Consider the following 8606-nt stretch of genomic DNA (forward strand, 5'->3'; position numbering starts at 1 on the left):
GATTAAAATACCTGCTCTGGGCCCGGCCAGCATGGCTCAGTGGTTGAGTGTGGACTTATGAAGCCCAGGTTGCGGGCTCGATCCCCAGTGGGGAGCGTGCCAGAGGCAGCCAATCAATGATTCTTTCTCATCAATGTTTTATCTCTCCCTTCCTCTCCGAAATCAATAAAATAAGTAAATACCTGCTTTGGGACTGGCTCTGATGTATTTAATCTGCTCAGCATCCATCCCCCTCTTTTGGATATCAGAACCCGACTTTCCTGAAGGGCTGGCCAATTAGCATATTCCATGCCCTTCGCCAACCGGTGACTCATTCAGTGATGGGCAGGAGTCAGCCCTAGACCACAAACCTCAGAAATAGGTGCTGCAGGGTAAAGTCTAGACTCCGCCCTGCCACATGTCACCCTGTCCAGCTCCATCTCCCCCTTGTGGTTTACACTCTGGCAGAGCGACTATAGAGGCCCCTGAGTCAGCACCACCCTGTTTCTCTCCCTGTGACTCTCCTCTTCACGCCCACCTGCTAACCTCCAGCTCATCCCCTGGAAGCCTGACTGGGCCCACTCCCACCTTTTTAAGTGTAACTACATGGACTCATCCTACTTCCCGAGATGCCTGGTCTCCTTCAAAGACATAGTAGGTCTCAGTTTCCTCCACGCCCTGTCCCCGACCCTCAGTGCCCAGCAGAGGGATTGACTCGGAGCTGTATCTCTGGATGAATGGGTGGATGGATGATGGGTGGATGGTGGGTGGAAGTCCTTCACTTCGTCAGCAAACATCAGGCTTTTCTGCCTCTCGCATACTAGGGCTGAGCAAGACACAGTGGATGCAGGAAGTGCAGGCTGCAGTCCAGAGACTCCCTCCCATTCTAACAGATAATCGTCATGCTGGGTGATTCGGTGAGATTGCAGGTGAGAGCAGCTATTTTCGGGAAAGCTCGCAGGAGTAACCATTCAAACTGGGCCTTGAAAGTAGAGCAGGGAATTGCCAGGTGGTAAAAGAAGAACCGGTGGTCCATGAGGTCCGAAAGGTTGGCAGCCGCTCTTCAGCTTATACAAGGCAGGGAGGCATGAAAAGCACAGCGTGGTCCAGGGACAGCCCGTGCCCGTTATGGCTGGAACATGGGAGGAATGGAGGAGGCTGTGCGATGAGGCTGGGCAGCAGGCAGGGCCACGGGGATTTTGGTTGCAAATAACAGGAAACATGCCAAGGTTGTGGACACGCGTCTTAGGGCCAGCGATTGAAACCTTGCAAACAGGGAAGAAAAATCACATGGATAGTTTGCATTTGGCAGAGGCTACTCTATTAGTCCTTGGATTTGGGCCACTTAATAGTAATAACAATAGTTAACACTTATTCAGTGACCACTCTTGTACATATTAATTGATATAAATCTCCCTGGACCCTATTTTAAATATTCAAAACTGAGACATAAAGAAGTACCTTACTCTACGTAGTAAGTGGTGGAATCAGGATTTGCACCCTGGCTGGCCCATTTCAGGGCCTGTGCTTCCTGTTACCCTGCTGTACGTGTTGTCATCACCGTCATGGTGATGATGATGATGTTATGCTAATGAACGTGTGGGCACATATTCCATGCCGGGCTCTGCTCTGTGCACTTCAGACTGTTACCAAGTTTAATCGGGTTCTAATCAGGTTGCCAAGGACGCTGTCCAGCTGGAAGGCCAGCCCAGAGTCCAGTGGAGATGCCGCTCCAGGCCTTGCTGTGCCTGAGCCACCAGAGAGAAGTGGTCTGGCCACCTCCCCAAAGTGCTCACAGTGGCCTTTGGCGGTGGCAGCCGGAGCCTCGTGCTAAGTTGGCTGAGAGCCCGGCCAGAAGGACTGGGCCAGTGTGGAGTGAGCAGCTGCAGGGCCTGCACCCCCAGGGCCTCCAGCTACCCTGGCTTAATGCAGGAGCACTGTGAAGGCTACACATCCCAGAGCTGGGGACCAAGCATAGACCCCTGGGGTTTGGGCCCAGCTTGGTCACTGATGTGTATGGAATCTTGGGCAGATCCCCACCCCTTCATGGGCCTCAATTTCCTGGAAAATGAGTGGACAAAATTGCCCCTGGCCTTGATCTTCCTTCTGCATAGTGCCTATGAGAGATGAGCCCAGTGTGAGCAACAGTCTCTGCTGCCAGGAGAACTGGGCCCCAGGCTATACAGGACTCTCCTGGGTGCCGGGCCAGGTGCTGTACGCTGGGACCCTGGGTGGAGGCTGAGCTGATCGCTGCCTTCAGGTAGTTCCCAGCCAGTCATGGGGTTGGGGAACAGATAGGATAATGAATCATGGCGCAGTGGTAGGTACTGCACTGCACAGAGAGGATACCCAGGAGGGCATTGTGGGCTCCAAGGAGAGGATCTTTGGGTTCCGAGGAGTCTTTGGACACTATGGGCCTGGGGAGGTGTGCTGGTCAGAAAGACGGGAACAGTTGAAGTGTTTGAATATATTTGGGTTCCTATGTTGTATCTATGGAGTTTCTTCAGTCCATTTCATTCCCCTTGATTATCTTTTGCATTCCACATTGGCCAGCAGAGCTAAAGAGACTGACGATGGAGAAATGAGGAGAGCTGCCCCAAACCCCCCAGAACATCTGAACTCAGACCTGACCCTCTCCTGTGACCTCCATCTGCCCTTACACCCTCTGGCAGGCTGGGGTCTACCCTCCCCCAACCCAGCCTGGCCTGGCCTTTTCAGCCCCTGCTGAGCAACAGGCCTCAGAAGCTAAAGAGCCACGCCCCACTCCCCACCTGAGCCCTCCTTTCTGCAGAAGTCCTGTGGGGGGAGGGGAGGGTGAACCAGGGGCTTTAACCCTGGCTCCGCTCCTTCGGTGTTGCTGTGTGAGTTTCAGTCAGATCATGAATCTGAAAGTGCTTCATAACATGAAAATGTTGCACCAGCACCAAGAAGGGGAAACCATCCCTCTTGTGGACAGGCCTTCCAGGGGCTCACCGCCTGGGAACACAGATGCGCAGACCCATAACCCCAACGTGGCAGGGATAACGTGACAGCCGAGGAATGTGCCAGGCACTGTGTGGGCACAGACCACCCCTCAGGGAGTCGGGAAGGCCCTCAGAGGAGGACACCTTGGACATGGGCCGTGAGGGATGTGTGACAGTTTACCAAGCAGACATGCATCTCAAAGGAGGGAGCAGCTGGTGTGAGGCATGGGGCCGGAGAGGGGTGGGTCCCGCCAGTGCGCCTCTCAGTGACGGGAAACAGTTTTGGCAAGGCAGGCCCCGCCAGGGCAGACGAGAGCACTGAAATGCTTGTAAAGTTTCCTGTTCTTTTCAGTAAATAATAGGAATTCTAAAGCAGGGAAGTGGGCCTTGTGCAAGAAATTATTATTCCCATTTTTGACAAATTTCAAGACAGAGGCCCAGAGTGAGCAAGCAAACTGCCCAAAGCCTCTGTATTAGTCAGGAAAACAGAACGAATAGGATGTAGATATTTTATATATAGAGACCAACACATTTATATAAATTATATCTCCTAACATATTTGTATATACACTTATATTTCCTATATTGATATTTAATATTATAGCTGTAAGAGATTTACTATAAAGAATTGGCTTAGCTGAGACAGGTTTGGCTCAGTGAATAGAGCATCAGCCTGTGGACTGAAAGGTCCCAGGTTTGATTCCGGTCAAGGGCATGTATCTTCGTTGCGGGCACATTCCCAGTAGGGGGTGTGCAAGAGGCAGCTGATCGATGATTCTCTCTCATCAATATTTCTAACTCTCTATCCCTCTCTCTTCCTCTCTGTAAAATATCAATAAAATATATTTTAAAAAGAAGAAGAAAAGAATTGGCTTACGTGATTATGAAGACCAGAAAGTCCCAAGATTTGCAGGGTGACTGGGCAAGCTGGAAACCAGGAGAGCCAATGGTTTAGTTCTGGTCCAAGTCCAAAGCTATCTGGGAACACTGGGAACCAGTCAAATCCTATAAAATAAAAGGATAATATGCAGGTCCAACGAATGGGGGAATGACCAGTCACTATGACACACACTGACCACCAGGGGGCGGACACTTAATGCAGGAGCCCCCCCCTGTGGTCAGCGTGCTCCCACATGGGGAGTGCCACTCAGCCACAAGCCGGGGCTGACTGCTGACAAGTGCAGCAGCGGTGACATCCCCCGAGGGCTCCCGGACTGCTAAAGGGCACAGGCCTGGCTGAGGGACTCCCTTCCCCCGCACACACACAAGTGCGTGAATGTCGTGCACCAGGCCTCTAGTTGGCCTGTAAAATGAACTACCACAGCCTCACAGCTAACAAACCACAGATCAGGGATTTGAACCTTTTGCTGCGGCAGCCACCAGGCAGAGATCCAGGACTCTCCTTTCTGGGCCTGGATTCCAGCTCCCTTCCCAGCTGTAAAGCAGCAGCCAGCCCCCAGCCAGGTTAGACTGTGGCTTGGGGAAGGAGCTACCCAGCAGCCTCTCTGTTTCAGACAAGGCTTTGCAAAGAGCTTTACACCCATCTTGGGAGGAGAGGTGAGGGCCAGGGAGTGGGAGCTTGCCCGGCAGAAGCACAGCAGGAACGGGCTTCCCCATGAGCACCCTGGCAGCCCAGTTCTCTTAACTGTTTATAGGTCTTCCCAGAATAGAGGCCTAACCTGTAAATCCAGGAGTGTGGTTATAAGCCCTTTCCTCACCTGCCTGGAGCCTGCCAGGAGTAAAGATTGGCCCATCGCTGTGCCTGCAGTGCCAGAGCAGTGCCTGGAACAGAGAAGGCGGGTGACTGTTCAGTCATGGCCCACGTGTGCCACAGGTTCCCAAGGTCCACAGAGAGGCTCGGAGGATGAGTCTCAGGGAACAGAACTGCACGATGGGGCTGGTTCAAAGGGGGTGGTGAGGAAAAGGAGTGGAGCACCATCCTCTCCCAGGCCTCGGCTCTTGGGTACCGAGGAGATCGCTTTCTCTGATTCTGAGCAGTTGGAAGAGGAGCCGATCTGGAGGGAGATGGCAAATCCAGTTGGGACCGTGAGAACAGGAGGATAGGTCTGGAGGAGGGAAACATGAGGCTGGTCTGAGGAAGGTGGGTGGTGTGTCGAAGGATTGTATGAGTGGTAGAGGGTTTGAGTGGGAGCTGAGGCTGGTCCTTGATCCCTTTGGGGCCGTGGAGAAGGTCTGGAAGCAGACCCCCAGGAAGATGATGTCAAAGGTCACCTCCAGCCGGCCTCCTGAGAACACCACACCCCACATTCCTCAGGGAGCTGGGGGGGGCGGGGGGGGGGGCGGGGGAAGAGAGGAAGCCAGGCTGTGCCCACATCCTGCCCATTTCTTCCTTTTCACCCCGTTTAAGCTCGGCAACCCTGACAGTGAGGAGGAGTCAGACGCCCATTGGGCATATGGAGGAACTAAGACCCGGGGAGCTAAAGTGGCTTGCCCAGCGTCACAGCTGGGAAACGGAATCTCAGGCGTGGAGCCCGGGCCTCTCCTATTTTACAGAAAAGAAATGAGAAGCCCCAGAGGAATGTCCCCACGCTGCCAACGAGGAAGTGCAAACAGGAAGGTTGGGTCTTGTCCAAGCCGTTCGGTGAATGATGATCGAGTCTTCCAGCTGTTCGGGCGTTGGTTCGTCGCTCCACAGGACTGGGTCTTGTACCAACCCCAGAGTTCACAGAATACCTGTCTCGGCCACGGTGTCTTGCATTCAAGGCCACGAGGAGTGGCCAGATGCTGCTTCACTCTCCCTCAGGGCTGAGATGCAGGGAGGGAAAACACCTCCACGGCACACAGCAAGGCAGGCGCTACCTCCCAGGCTGCTTCCCCGGGCTGTCCCTCTGGCAGCACCGTGAGGACTTGCCCGTGAGACCAGCCTCCGGGTGACCCTGGGAAACGCTCTGGGGAAAAGGGGGTCTGTGGCCCAGAGGCTCCACAAGCGAAGGCCGGTTGCCGCCCTGTCAAGGCCCCTGGTGAGCACCAGGTACTTTCTGAGGGCGATGGTGGATGGGCAGCCACAGCACCTGCCCCACATCCCTCCCTGAGAACGCACCAGCCGCCAGGGGCTTTCCACCAGATCCCCGAGAAGTTGCTCCATCATTCTGTCTCACCACAATCATTTCCTTCTCTAAAACGCCCTTCCCCGAAGGCCCTGAGATCAGTCAGCCGGGCTCTCAGCACAGAGGGTCCGGACTGGGCTAGTTTCGCCAGGCTCAGGAATGCCCCAGGAGGCCCTTTACCTCTGCCACGGCCCCAAGCTGGGGTGGGGGTGCGGTGGGGGTAAAGCAGGAGGAAGGGCTGGGCCTGACACTGTGGGCTGGGGAGGAAGAGTAGCTACTCCCTGCCACGGCTCCTGAACCCTCAGCCTCCCTGAGTGGGGCAACAGTTACTCTCAGCCGTCCTTTCACAGCGAAGGAGGCTAACAGCTTCTCCATACGCTCAGTGGTGTCAAGTATCAGGTTTTTTTTGTTCTTGTTTTGCTTTTGGAATTTTTTTTTTTTTTTTTTTGAGGCTGCCTGGAAAAGGAGTTATGGCTCCCAATGGTGCCTAAGAGAGAAGGGTCCCTGGGACGGGGAAACCGAGGGAAGGAGCCTTGTCTCAGTGAAGGTCACCCAGCCAGAGAGAGAACTGGCTGGGTTCAGACCCGGGGCGAAGCGTCTCGAGGCTCTCACCCCGACACCCCCCCACACCCCACCCCCCGCTGCCGCCTCCCATCCCTGAGGCCTCAGTTTATCTCCCATGAAGGCGGGGAGGGAGGGTTCCAGAGCTCAGCTCGGGTGGGGCTGCAGGCTCTGGGAGCTGCGTTTCCGAGAATTGGCTTGCCCTGTGCAGGTGTACACATTTCGACCCCTCCAGCCCCGCCCCTGACCAGCCCCTAACACTCTACCCAGGGCCCGAGAGGCTCGCCCCCAGCGGAGGCCGTGGTGAGGACAGGCCCCTCCCTGGCAGGAGCCCTGTCCCTCCCTGACTAGGCCCACCTTGGGAGGTGGCGGGCTAGCTCCTCCAGGGAGAGAGAGAGTTGGGTTGGTGAGCTACACCTGCTACTTCGGACTCATTCATTCATCCACTCACTCATTCAAACTCCTCCATGATAAGTCACGTATTCTCTCAACACACTCTTCTCCGGCACCTTACACAGCTCTCACTCCACCCCTCCTGCTGGGCCCTGGGACACAGACATGAGGGAGGTGGACAGGGTGTCTGTTCTGAAGGACTTGATGCGTGTAGGGGCACAGCAATGTGTGTCTGATGCTAAGCAGAGGTGTGGACTTGAGAGGGCAGCAAGACAGCCAGCGCCTGAGTGGGAGAGCAGCCGGGGAAGGCTCTAGAGGGAGTGGCATCTGAACTGGATCCGTGAGGGAGCACAGGCGGCCCGGGGAAGAGTTAAGTATAATAACGACCCCAATAGGAGTTCTTTGCAGGCTCTGCCTGTGTGCTTTAGGCCCATCCATGTTCGTCTTGACCACAATCCTGAGATGGATGTGGATGGAAGGATATTATCGCCCCCATTTTGCAGATGAGGAAATTGAGGCTCTAAGAGGTTAAATAAATTGTCCAGAGCAATACAGCCAATAAACAAGGAAGCTGGAATTTGAACTTGGTCTGTCTATCTCCAAATCTCGTGCTAAATTTAGACCTAGATTGAAATGTAAAAGCACAGAATGTGAACTGCAAAGGCCTGGAGGCTGTACCCTACATGTCAGCCGCAGCAGCCTCTGGGATAGCGTTGCTATCTGCTGACACACATTTGAATTCTGTATGAAACAAGATATATCTATAACTGTTAGAATTCACAATTATCCCTGTGGTACATTAACTTTGCTTTCTCCAACTCTTTTTCTTCCTCCCAGAAATGGAAATTGCTTTGAGTGGGGTGTGTGTGTTTTTTCCTGATTACAAAAATACAAGATCCTTTTTTGAAAATCAGTCCATTTAAAAAAATGACTGATATTAGTGATTTTTCCCATTGTGTTTTCCCAACTCACTTCATGCATAACCTTTGCCATGTGAATGTGAATGTTATTTTTAAGAACTAAATTACACACAGCAAGGCCTGGATGACCTGATCAACCGGAGCTCGGGCAGTTCCCAAGAAAAAGGCCTGGGGGTTTTGTTGACTTCAGACCGGAGTGAGTCAGCTGGGTGAAGTCACTGCCAAGAAGCAGACAAGGAGAGACAAGAGTCCCAGATGAAAGAAGGAAGTCTTCCTGGACTCCAGAGCTGGTCAGACCTCCGCGGAGGCTCAGGCCTACTGGGCAGCTGCCCTGCGGCTGGGGAGAGACCTAAGCACAGCTGAGGGTCCCTGCAGAAGAGATTTTTTTTTTGAGGAGAGGGAGTGGGGAGAGGCAGTGCATGCACAGTTGGAATGCAGGTATGGGCAGGGTTTGACCAGGGGGCGTGACCTGCCTGGAGAAATAGCGAGCGGGAGAGGCTGAAAGACCACCTCATTAAAGAGTGTGTTGGTAATAGATTACACCAGGAGACCTCCCTAATAGGAACAGTGTTTGTAGGATACGATGGGGGAGAGATACATACCCAACTCAACATCTCCAAGGGAATGTGCTAGAAGTATCAGGTGTAAACAACGGCGATAGCAATGAGAGCCATTTGTGGAGTGCTTATTGTGTGCCAGATTCTGAAAGCCTAGCATATTAT

This window comes from Pipistrellus hanaki, assembly GCF_964339955.1.
Source record: "Pipistrellus hanaki genome assembly, chromosome: 2".
Taxonomy (NCBI): Eukaryota; Metazoa; Chordata; class Mammalia; order Chiroptera; family Vespertilionidae; genus Pipistrellus; species Pipistrellus hanaki.